Raw genomic sequence first — 13837 nt, forward strand, 5'->3', positions numbered from 1 at the left:
CCTTAGAAGATGGAATGATCTACCTGCTTATGGTAAGGCAGAATTGATATTACTAAAATGACCATACAACCAAAAGCATTATACATGTTCAATTAAATTCTGATCAAAATCCCAATGACATTCCTCATAGAAATAGAGAAAGCAATCATGATATTCATCTGGAAAAATAAGAGACCCCAAATAGCTAAAGCAATTCTAAGCAGGACGAGTGAAACAGGTGGTATCACTATACCAGAACTTAAGCTGTACTACAGAGCAATGATGAAGACAAACAACAAGTGCTTGTGAGGATGTGAGGAAAAAAGGACACTCATACACTGCTGGTGGGTCTGCAAATTGGTGCAGCCAATTTGAAAAGCAGTATGGAGATTCCTTGGAAAGCTGGGAATAGAACCACTATTTGACACAGCTATTCCTCTTCTCACACTATACCCAAAAGACTTAAATACAGCATACTACAGGGATACAGTCACATCAATGTTTATAGCAGCACAATTCACAATAGCTAGACTTTGGAGCCAACCTAGATATCATTCAGTGGATTAATGGTTAAAAAAAACTGTGAAATATATACACAATGGAATATTACTCAGCATTAAAAAAGAATAAGATCATGGCATTTGCAGGGATAAGTATGAAATTCGAGCAGATAATGCTAAGTGACGTTAGCCAATCCCCCCCCCAAAGAAAAAACAAAAGCTTAATGTCTTCTCTTATATAAGGGGGGGGGTTACACAAAAGGCTAGGGAGGAAGAGCAGGAGAAGAAGATTACCTCTAAATAGGGAAGAGGGATGAGAAAAAAAGGGAGAGAAAAGGGGAATTGCATGGATGGTGGAAGGAGACCCTCATCATTATAGAAAACATATGTATGAAGATGTAAGAAAAAAAGAAAAAGAATAGTAATACCTTACATTAAGTAGATAGAAGTGATAGAAGGAGAGAGGAGGGGTTGGGGGAATTGGAAGGATAGTCAATGAAACAGACATTATTATTACTGTGTGTATATAGGTAATTGCATGACCAATATGATTCTGCAACCTGTACATTCAGAAAAATGAGAAATTATATCCCATCTGATTCAAATATATGATATGTCAAGGTCATTGTATTGTCAGGTGTAACTAATTAAACAAAACATTAAAAATATATTTGCATAGGTCTTTTACAATACTTTTTAAAAATTCTTTTATTTGTTATTCTAAGTTATATGACAATAGAATCTATTTTGATATAATTATATAAGCCTAGGATATTTCTTATTCTAGTTAGGACCTCATTTATGTGGGAATAATTATTTTTAAGTTAGGATTATTTATCATAAGAGAAATGGTATCTAGAACATTTTGTTTTATCATTTCAAAAGAACTTTTAAACCATTGATTAGGTATCTTATTTGAAGTGTCCTTAATTTGATAATCATATATATTACACTATTCAGTTTGTTACAAAAAAAACTGACTAAAGAAAAATCATACCTTTCAGAAGTCAAACTATGGTGAAAATGCATTCATCTCATGAGCCTCTTTTGAAGTTCCAGCTATGATCCACAGCACATTAACAGTACCATCTCCAGCTTACATATTGACTTTAACTCAAGGTCAGTGTTCAAATATATCATACAATTCCTCCCACTTTCCTTTATTTTGTGTTTGGTTATGTGGGTCTGAAATAGAAAGACGATTTACTACACATATTTAAGAATTTATCGCAGACTTATTTCTACTTTTACCTGGCCTTCATTTATTTCAAGGATCTCTGTTATGAATTTGGGTCTAGATGGAACATGACTTTTATATATCAGGTTGGCCTAAGCCAAATATCTTTTTAGCAGAGTCAAATTAGCTTCATTACTCAGATCTTGTGAGACTTTAATAAACTTCTTTTATATTTTAATTATGATTCATGAGGATGTAATAAACAGTTAGCTACCATCAAAATCTCTGTGGCTATACCAATACTAATTCCCAATTTGACAGCCTATTACTCCTACTATTCCTAATTACCTTTAAAGGTTAATTCCAGATGCCTGAATTGGTCTCCCTAGGTATCTCGCAATCCCCATTGAACCTAAAGACACTGGGCTGGGGATGTGTCTCAAGCAGTAACGTGCTTGCCTGGCATGTGCAGGGTGCTGCATTCGATCCTCAGCACCACATAAAAATAATTTTAAAAAAGATGTTGTGTCTACTGAAAACTAAAAAATAAATGTTAAAAAATTATTTCCCTCTCTCTGTCTCTGTCTCTCTCTGTCTCTCTCTCTCTCTCTCTCTCTCTCTCTCTCTCTCTCTCTCTCTCTCTCTCTTAAAATGAAAGAAAAGAAATTAAGGACACTGTTTTCATGGTAGATCATCTATTGTCTCCATAAAGATCAATCAATAGCATAGTTTTCAAATAAATCTATCTTTTTTTTCTTACCAATATCCCTTTCAGTGCTCTGATAAAGCAAGACTTACTGCTGTTTTTCCCAAAGGCCATAGCCAAAGTATGTGTAAATAATTTGATGATTTTTCATTTAGGATAATTATTCAATATTATAAACAAACATTTTCAGCATCTCTCCTTCATTTACCATTGCTTGTTTGAATAACTTTCAGTTTACAGCTAGCAGCTATAAGCAGCTTGGATTGCTTGAAGAATCTACATTGTTCAGGCCTGATAGAAAAGCCTGCAGGATGGGATGCTCTGCTCTAGGGAGCCATTAGTGAAACCAATTCCTTAGCACTTGTAGTTAGAGTTGCCAATCTGCCAGGCCAAAAAAACTGATAGTCAGGAGATTCTACATGGAACTTCTAACTTAGAAAACCCCTCCCCTAGGGACAAAGACTCTTCCTGAGGGTAGCAATATTTAGAACATCCTTATAATGTGGTTACATTAGGCATAAGATGATTGGCTTATTGATACTATCTTGCTTACATATGCTTGATGGACATGCCCCACTGAAACCCTATAACAATTTATGCATTCCAGATTAAACTGAGCTACTGGATGACGACCTGAGGTGTTTCTCCAGCCAGTTCTCACCAGCTCCCAGAGTCTGTGTGTTGATTCTTCGTCTCTACTCCCCCCCACAACAAGGTAGCTGAGAAACTAGTTGACCAGAACCACAGAAATTTGGCACCTCAACTTGTCTGCTCAAAACCTTGCACCTCTGAACTGGCCATCTCATTGATTTCGGGTAAGGTTTTAGGTAGGATTTTGTGTAGTACACCCTGTTTATGTTTTGTGTGCTGTCAGTTCCTTGAAGGTGAGCAAGGAATCCCCTCTTCTACCCCCTTTCCTTGTCTTTGTCATACCATTGGTACTCCGATTTGAGGCACACACTGTCATAAGTATTGACATCACCTTATGATCCCTCCTTCTCCCTGGTTCATCCAGAAAATTCACATAAGGGACTGGCCCTCCAAGAAATTGGAACCTTGGTTTTCTCTGTTAAAGGGAACTCTTCTCCAGAGACACTGTATAGGCATATGGCCTTGGTCTAACAAGTCAAGGATGTCCCCCACTAAGCACAAGACTTTGGACCCTAAACACACCTTTTGTTTGTCTTAGTCAAGGCCCTTCATGTCAACATCTTAGGTTCCTATATTAGGCATCTTGAAAAGTCAAAGACATTGCTTTAAAAACTCTTAAAAATATATATGAGAGTTGTTCAGAAAAATAATCCAAGGTCCCCATGGATAGTTTCCTGACTTCTTATCTAGAGTAATCCAGGCACTTGAGAAGCTCTTTCAACTTGGCCCTACTTAAGGCTCATTAGTTAAACACTTGGCATGGTAAGAAGCAACCACAGGAACTAGGGCTGAAATTACCCCAGCAAATCCCTTTAAAAATGATCTCTGCTGCAAAGAAAATAGCCCCCTCTTCAGGGCCCATTCAGGCATTAATAGCTGCCCTTTACACACTATCAGTTAAAAAAAATGATGGGCCTTCTTAACCAAGAATTGATCCTGTTTGATAAGGCTGTAATCAGCCAGGCCACATTGAGCATTACTGTCTTAAAAATGGCAGCCTCCCTGGCCCCAAGGCATCCTGCCCTAGGTGTAAAAAACGTCATCTCCCATGTACTTAAATGTCTTACAATTATGGATATTCCCATGTTTATTAAAATTGAATAAGGGCCAATCTATACTAATAAGATATTTCAAGAAATTTGCAATGGTTAGCATTTATATTATATAATTTTGATTACCTATAGCCCTTAGAGTCAAGGCATTATAGTAAGAACACATAAGAAACTATAACAACTCCCCTCATAATTACTTGGAAAGAATATTATCTGATTTAAATTTTCTTTCAATTTCAAAAATTTCCATGAAAATAGCAGCACATAAGCATTCCCCCCCCCCTTGGGGTCTACTTATCTACCTTTGGACTCATGAAAGTATCTCATAACAAATGCAAGGGATGGTCTGGGACTTCTCTTAACCAGGGGTGGAGGGTTTACATATTGTAACAGGAACCTCACCCCATTTGGGTACCAGCAAGAAATGTCAGACCAGCCACAGGCCTCAGAAACTGAGGCAAAAGTAGAGGTAGAGTTCATCACTACCTCCCCACCAGAGGGCTCACAAGATAACCTTGGGTGATATAAAAGCCCTATCAGATCAAGCTCACACCATGCCAACTGCCAGGGACAGAACCCTGGTATTCTCTTCTTGCTTACATGTGCAATTATAATCTGCAACTCAGAGGTAAGTGCACAACAGGTAAGGATGGAGGAAAAAATGCCTCTGTCTAACAGCCTGATAATTCAAGGCTCTATGCTGGCCTGTACAAGCAAATGGACACACTTCAAAGTATGTCCCATGAGGGAAAAAAATGCTTTGCAGATAGCTATCACTCATGAATAGCTGTCTGCATGACAATTCTCCTCTAGTAGAGAGCCTCTATAACCATCTATTGGCATAAACTCTTCAGTGAGTAAAATTCTCATGCCACTGCAGTTAAAAAACCATGAGAGCCATTCAGGATTAATTAATCATGATCAAGATGTTGTATATACTTCTCTCTCAAATATTTCAGAATGCATTCCAGGGACAAAACTCAGGAGGACAATAAGAGCCCTCTGGATCAGTGTCATCATAAGCCTTGTGCTCCTCACAACCACAGTTGCAAGTGCTGCCCTTGTCACTCTTCTGCACCAAACCAGAAGGACCACACCCAACCAATTTGAAACAACTTATGCTGTTGCTAGGGCTTTAATTGGACTTTTTCCTTCTTTTGCATCAATGCAGAGAAGGATCCCATTTATGTTATTGTGCATCACATTGTCATTCAGCCTGCGGTACACTGCTTGGTGGGTGGGGGCTCTATCTCCCGGAATTCTTTTACCTGTTGGTTTCAGTGATACTGTATTGTCTTTTTTGTATAAATATTAGTATAATGTTTCCTCACGATGCCCAGTTACATCTGATCCAATAGCAAGGCACCCTTGGAATATGTCACTCTCACTTGATAATTTATGGTCCTTTACTATATTAAGGGATGTGTCTAAGGCACAGAGATTGTGTCAGTATACAATTTTCCTTCAAAAAATATTCTTTGAGAGCCAGAGGTAGCAGGCATTATAGCTTTTCAGACACTTTCCTTAGATGGAGAAGCAAAAGTAGTCTCTGTTAGTGATATGCCTAGTGGCATAACCATGCCCCCTCATGCTAGAGACTCATATTATTAGTCCCAACCCTTTCTCCAGAGATGTCCATGGAAAAAATTTAAGGACATCAATGAAGGTAATCTCTAAGAACTATATCTTGCAGAGATTGTCTCTCCTTCTCTAGACCCTATTTCATTTCTGATGAGCTTATTATTTATTCCAGGCCCTATACAAAAGGTGGACGAAGAATGGGATTTTTAACAGAAACAAATGCATTAATATTTTAATATTATACATATTGGATGACAAATGCTCAAAATACAAAAGAAAGACAGTCAGGAGATCTTTTGTAATTAGGCAAACAATTGTTATGTGGTTTTAGAAATGTATAGATATTAGTCCTATTGTCAGCATTTGGTTTAATGTTTTTTTTGAATACCCTCAGCTAAATGTGCTACTAAAGGTCATGTATGTGTTAAGCCACGCTTTTTCTTTGTAACTTCCACTCAAAATCACAAAAATGGTCATCTTAATTGTGATGTTTCCCAATGTGAGTAAACCAATTATTGGAATTCTTCTGTTAAGACAGTAGTGATAATGAGAACACACCCCTGTATTATGGTTCCCAACAGAGGATGACTCCTCCATTCAAGAGGTTCAATTTACAGAAGATATTTAACTTCCCAGAGTTAGGCAAAATTTTGGGATTACTGCTGACATTATAGCTGCCTCCATCGCTGCAGTCACTTAAGCCATGACTAAACCTGCCTTTGCAAAAAAGTATCTTAATGTCACCACAACAGATTGCCTTATTGATGAAAAATTGATATGATTCATTTGAATTTCTTTATGTTTGTCAAACCCCTATCTCAGTAAGAAATGTAACAGAAGCTCAGCTTGAACTAACAAATAGACTTAAAGGACCTTGGGATATGACTTTTAGAAATTTCACTATGATGCTGCATGCTCAGATCCTCAGCCTAAATGAAACCAGAGCAGATCTAAATCTTAACCCCTCAATCTTACATTGACTATGGGATAAATTGTAAGCTTTAATTGACCCTACTATTGGATCCTCTCTGGTTTGGGCATAATTTTTCTTGTTTCAGTATGTTATTTTAAGATGTTTCAAAAAAAGGCTCAACAATGTAGAAACAAAACAAGTTATGTCAGTTCATGCATATAAGGAAAGTCACAATGAAAATAATGATTCCTCAGCATCTGAATGGATACTAGATATGGAAGGGATCTAAGTAGTTCCAACTAAGGGCCAGTTTTCTATGAGGGATCCTGACCTGTGTCTTAACACTGCTCTCTTCTTCATCTATCTGTCTCTCTCAGCTCAGTTATTATATTACTGTTTGTCTATGTTCTTTTTCCTTCCTTCCTGAATGCAGCCTCACCAGCCCAGTGCTGTGAGCTGAGCTCTCCACAGAGAACCAACCTGAATTTCCTGATCCTAAGGTAAATGCTGGCATGGAGGCCACAAGGGCATCATCTTTCTAAGAGACAGAGCACCCTCTTGGTGGCAATACCTTGCACACTCCACATCACCCTGTTTGGCTCTGGAGGATGGCTGGTTAGTCAAAGATGGGTAAGATACCTCAAGGGAGTGAAACCTGAGGAATGCACAGTCTCAGATGGGCCATCAGGAGAAAACTTAGGACCAACAAAGGTAAGGCACAGAACCTCATCATCCACCTGTGCAAAGGCCTAAGTTTTCATTCCTTCTAAGAGAGGTCTCCTGACCCCGTGGCTGCTTTGCTGCCCATGACCAGCTCAGATAAGGACCCAAGTAACAGACAAAGACCTAGTCAGCATCAGCTGCCCTCTCACCACAGCAGGAATCAACTTCAACTACAGGAATGGGCTATGACTTTATCTTTTCCCTTTTCTCTTTCTTGGTTTTTTTTTATGTCTTTCCCTTTTCCTTTCTTCTCTCATCATTGTTCTCCTTGAGCAACTAATTTAATAAAAATGGAGAAAATGATGGAATAATGTCCAGTTTACAGCTAGCAGCTATGAGCAGTTCAAAGTGCTTGAAGAATCTACACTTGTTCAGGTCTAATAGAAATGCCTGCAGTATGAGATGCTCTGCTCTAGCGAGCCATCAGTGAAACCACATCCTTATCACTTGTGGTTAGTATTGCCAAGCTGCCAGACCAGGAAACTGATATCCAAGACCTTTGACATGGAACTTCTAACTTAGAAAACCCCTCCTCTACGGACAAAGACCCTTCCTGATGATATCAATATTTAGAACATTTTCATAGTGTGGTTTTATTAGGCATAAGATGATTGGCTAATGAATACTATCTTGCTTGTGTATGAGTAATGGGCTCACCCCACTCGAACCCTATAACAATTGTATGCATTCGAAAAATAATCTGAGCTACAAAATGATGACCTGAGGTGGGTTTCCAGCCAATTTTCTCACCAGAGAAAAATTGAAGAAAAGTAACTATAACCTTAACACTAGCTCTAACACTAGCCCTAACCCAAACCCTAAACCAACCCTAACCTGTTTAGAGAACCATTGATCCTAGAAGTCCCAAACTTGGGGAGCCAAATGGGGAAAGCAAACAGATGAATCCTGTGCATTATCAAATAAATCTGACCCAATAATTGGGGGAGGTTTTCAGTACATGCATACTTCCTTGATTTGAATAAAAGGGCTCTATTATAAAGTTTTTTTTTACATGATTCAGCTTAGGGCTACTTTCACCAGGAAAAAACAAGAGTGCCCATAGAGAACTGAAGGGCTGTGTGAATTTTCAAGCAGCTAACACCAGCCATGTTTGATTTCCAGCTTGATTTTCATTCACTTCTATAGGCCTTAATGAAGTAAAATCTTAAAGTACAAACTGTTTCTGATAGTGAACCAGTGAACCAAGAATGCCCAAACCTGGGGACCATAGTAAAGCTAGGTAGAAGATGAATGAATCCTGCCCAATATCAAAGAAATTTGAACAAAAAATAACTCTAACCCTAACACTATCTCGAACCCTAGCCTAAATCTAACCCTAAACATATCCTGTTTAGAGAACCATTAATCTTAAGAAGTCCCAATCTTGGGGAGTCCAGTGGGGCAAGCTAACATTTGAATCCTGGATACTATCAAAGAAATATAATGCATTAATTGAGGAAGTATTTCAGTACCTGCATTTTTTCTTTCTTTCTCCTAAAGGGCTCTTGGATAAAGTTGTTTTTGCATGCTTCAGCTTAGGCCTGCTTTTCCCAGGAATAAACAATAGAGTGCCTACAGAGTACTGATTGAGTGTGTGAAGTTTTATTCAGCTATGACTAACTCTTTCGGTTTTCCAGCTTGATCTTCATTCACGCCTATGCTACTTAATGAAGTGAAACCTCGAAATACAAACATTTCCTGAGACTGAGCCCTGGAAGTAAGAAGGTGAAAAACTGGAGATCCTAGTAAGGCTAGTAAAAGATGAACAATGTGCAGTATCAAAGAAATTTGAACAAAAGTAACTCTAACCCTAACACTACTTCTAACTCTAAATGCATTCCTAATCCTAAACGTAACAGTAACCTTTACCTGTCTAGAGAGCCAATGATCATAGATGTCCCAAAATTGGGGACCATAGTGGGACAAGCTAACAGTTGAACTCTGGGCAGTATCAAAGAAATCTGACACAATCTTTGTGGGAGGTATTTTAATAAACTCATATTTTTATTTTTTCTCCTAAAGGGCTCTCAGATAAAGTTGGTTTTTATGCTTCAGCTTTGGAATACATTCAAAACAAATAAACCAGAGAGTACACAAAGAGAACTGATTGAGGGTGTGAACTCTCAAGCAGCTAGCACCAACCCTGTTTGATTTCCAGCTCAATTTCCATTCACATACATAGGCCATAATGAAGTGAAACCTTCAAATATCAACTGTTCCTGAGAGTGAACCCTTGAACCAAGAAAGCCGAAACCTAGTGAGCATAATAAGGCTAGGTAAAAGATAAATTCTGCCCAGTATCAAAGACATTTGAACAAAACTAACTCTTACCTTAACCCTAGATATAACTCTAACCCTAACTCTAACCCTAACAAGAAACCTAACCCTAACCTGTTTAGAAAACCATGGATCCTAGAATTCTCAAATTTAGGGAGCCTAGTGTGGTAAGCTAAAATATGAGCTTTGTGCAGTATCAAAGAAATCTGACCCAATAATTGAGGGAGGTATTTCAGTACATGCATATTTCTTTGTTTTTTCTTAAAGAGATCCTGAGATTTCTTTAAGTTATTTTTGCATTCTTCAGCTTAGGGCTACTTTCAAAAAAAGAAACCAGTGAGTGCCCACAGAGAATTGATTGTGTGTGTGAATTTTCAAGCAGCTAGCAGCAACCTTATTTGATTTACAGCTCAAATTCCATTTACATATATTGGCCACAATTAAGCGAAAGCTTCAAATAAAACTGTTCCCAACAGCAAACTTTTGAACCAAGAAGGCCCAAACCTGGGGAAAATAATAAGGCTAGGTAAAAGATGGATCCTGACCAAAATCAAATAAATTTGAACAAAACTAACTTGAAACCTAACACTAGCTCTAATCCTAGTCCTAACCTTCTCCCAAACAGTAATCCTAACGTGTCTAGAGAACCATTGATTCAAGATGTTTCCAACATGGGAAGCCTAGTGAGGAGAGCTAACAGATGGATCCTCTGCAGTATCAAAGAAATCTGACCCAATCATTGGGGGAGGTATTTCAGTACACGCATATTTTTCTCTTTTCTTTTAAAGGGCTCAATGATAAAGTTGTTTTTCTATGCTTCAGCTTTGTGCTACATTGAAAAGAAAGAAACCAGAGAGTTCCCACAGAGAACTGACTCATTGTGTGAAGTTTCAAGCAGCCAGCACCAACTCTGTTTGATTTCCAGCTCGATTTCCATTCAAACCTATAGGCCACAATGAAGTGTAACTTCAAATCCAAACTGTTCCTGACAGTGTACCATTGAACCGGGAAGGTCCAAACTTGTGGAGCATAGTGGGAAAATCGAACAGATGAGTTCTATGAAGTATCAAAGAAAACTGACCCAATAATTGGGGGAGAAATTTCAGTAAATGCATATTTTATATTTTCTCATCAAGGGTTAATGAATAAAGAGTTTTTGCATGATTAAGCTTAGAGATGCTTTCACCAGAAAGAAAGAAGACAGGGCCCACAGAACACTGATTGAGTGTGAAATTTCAAGGAGCTAGCACCAACCCTGTTTGATTTCCAGCTCCATTTCCATTTATCCATATAGGAGAAAATAAAGTGAAACCTTAAATTACAAACTGTTACTGACACAGAACCGTTGAACCTAGAAGGCCCAAACCTGGGGAGGATAATTAGGCTAGGTGAAATGTAAAACCTGCAGGATCAAACAAATTTGAACAAAACTATATTTAACCCTAACACTAGACCTAATCTTAATCCTAACACTAACAGGAACCATAACCTATTTAGAAAAACATTAATCCTAGAAGTACAAAACTTGGGAGCCTAGTGGGAAAAGCTAACAGATGAATCCTGTACAGTATCAAAGAAATCTGACCCCATAATTGGGGGAGGTTTTCAGTACATGCATACTTCCCTGTTTTCTCCTAAGTGCTCCCAGATAAAGTTGTTTTTGCATGCTTCAGCTTTTTAGCAACACTAAAAAAAAAAAGAAAAAAAAAGAAAAAAAAGTCCCCACAGAGAACTGGTTGAGTGTGTAAAATTTCAAGCAGCTAGCATGAACACTGTTTTATTTCCAGCTTCATTTCCATTCACACCTCTCTCTATGCTATAATGAAGTGAAAGTTAAAAATTCAACTATTTCTGACAGTGAATAATTTAACCTTGAAGACCCTAACTTGGGGACCCTACTAAGGCTAAGTCAAGGATGAATCTTATACAGTAACATAGAAGTTTGAACAAAAGTAACTGACCCTAACATTAGCTCTAATGCTAGATCACTTTCTTTAGGATTCTGTAGATTACATTGTACAGATCTTTCACCTGTTTCATTAAGTTGATTCCCAATTATTTTTTTTCTTTTGAGGTTATTGTAAAGGGGTAGTTTTCCTCATTTCCATCTCAGAGGGTTTGTCACTGATATACAGAAATGCCTTTGATTTATGGGTGTTAATTTTATATCCTGTTATTTTGCCAAATTACTAGTTCTAGAAGTTTTCTGGTGGAGTTTTTTTGGGTCTTCTAGGTATTGAATCATATCAACAGCAAATAGTGCTAATTTAAATTCTTTTTTTCCTATACATAGCCCTTTGATTTCTTTCATCTGTCTACTGCTCTGGCCAGTGTTTCAATAACTATGTTAAATAAAAGTGGTGAAAGAGAACATCCATGTCTTGTTCCAGTTTTTAGAGGGAATGTCTTCAATTTTTCTCTGTTTAGAATGATGTTGACCTGGGCTTAGCGAATATAGCCTTTACAATGTTGAGATATGTACCTGGTATTTCTAGTTTTTCTAGTGTTTTGAACATAAAAGGGTGTTGTATTTTGTCAAATGCTTCTTCTGCGTCTATTGAGATGATCATATGATTCTTATCTTTGAGTATATTGATGTGATGAATTACATTTATTGATTTCAATATGTTAAAGCAACCTTGCATCCCTGTGATGAATACCACTTGATCATGGTGCACTATCTTTTTGATATGTTTTTGTATTTGATTTGTCAGAATTTTATTGAAGATTTTTGCATATATGTTTATTAGAGATTTTGATCTGAAGTTTTCTTTCTTTGATATGTCTTTGCCTGGTTTTGGGATCAGGGTGATATTGGCCTCATAGAATGAGTTTAGAAGTGCTGTGTCTTTTTCTATTTCCTGAAATAAATTATAAAATATTGACATTAGTTTTTCTTTAAAGGTCTTGTAGAATTTGGCTGTGTATCTACCTTGTCCTGGGATTTTCTTGGTTGTTAGTCTTCTGAAGGCATCTTCTATTTCTTCAGCTGATATTGGTCTATTTAAATTGTGTATATTATCCTGAGTCAATCTGGGCAAATCATATGACTTAAAAAATTTGTCAATGCCTTCAATATCTTCTATTTTATTGGAGTATAAGTTTTCAAAATAATTTCTAATTATCCTCTGTATTCCTGTAATGTCTAATTTGGAATTACCTTTTTCATCATGTATGCTGGTAATTTGAGTTTTCTCTCCATCTCTTTGTTAGCATAGTTAAGGGTCTGTCAATTTTATTTATTTTTTTCAAAGACCAATTTTTTGTTTTGTCAATTTTTTCAATTGTTTCTTTTGTTTCAATTTCATTAATTTCAGCTCTAATGTTAATTATTTCTTGCCTTCTACAGCTTTTCCTTTTGTTCTGATTTCTCTAGGGCTTTGAAATGTATTGTGAGGTCATTTATTTGTTGACTTTTTCTTCTTTTAAGGAGTGAACTCCATGCAATAAATTTTTCTCTTAGTACTGCTTTCATAGTGTCCTGAGATTTCAGTATGTTGTGTCTATGTTCTCATTTACCTCTAAGAATTTATTAATACCCTCCTTGATGTCTTCTGTAACCCATTGATCATTGAGTAACATATTGTTTAGTCTCCAAGTGTTGGATTATTTTTTATTTTTTATTTTGTCATTGATTTCCAAATTCATTCCATTATGATCTAACAAATTGCATGATAGTATCTCTACTTTTTTATATTCGCTTAGAGTTGATTTGTGGCATAGGATGTGGTCTATTTTAGAGAAGAATCCATGTGCTGCTGAGAAAAAAGTGTATCCACTTGATAACAGATTGAAATATTTTATATATGTCAAAGTTATTAATTGTATTATTGAGATCTATAGTTTCTTTATTCAACTATTGTTTGGAAGATCTATCCAGTGGTGAGAGATGTGTGTTAAAGTCATCCAAGATTATTATGTTATGGTCAATTTGACTCTTGAACTTGAGAAGGGTTTGTTTAATGAACATAGCTACTCCATTGTTTGGGGCATATATATTTATGATTGTTAATTTAAAAGTTTTAAATTTGTTTTAATTACTTATACATGACTGTATAATGCACTTATATACTTTGATACATCATACATAGATGGGATATAATTTCTCATTTTTCTGAGTATACATATTGTAGAATCATATTGGCCATACATTCACATATATACCTAAAGTAATAATATCTATTTCATTCTACTATCTTTCTTATCCCCACATCCCCTCCTTTCACTTCCTTCTATTTAATCTATGGTAATGCTATACTTTTTTTGCCTTTATGCATA

The sequence above is a fragment of the Ictidomys tridecemlineatus genome, chromosome 4, assembly GCF_052094955.1.
Source record: "Ictidomys tridecemlineatus isolate mIctTri1 chromosome 4, mIctTri1.hap1, whole genome shotgun sequence".
NCBI classification, from domain to species: domain Eukaryota; kingdom Metazoa; phylum Chordata; class Mammalia; order Rodentia; family Sciuridae; genus Ictidomys; species Ictidomys tridecemlineatus.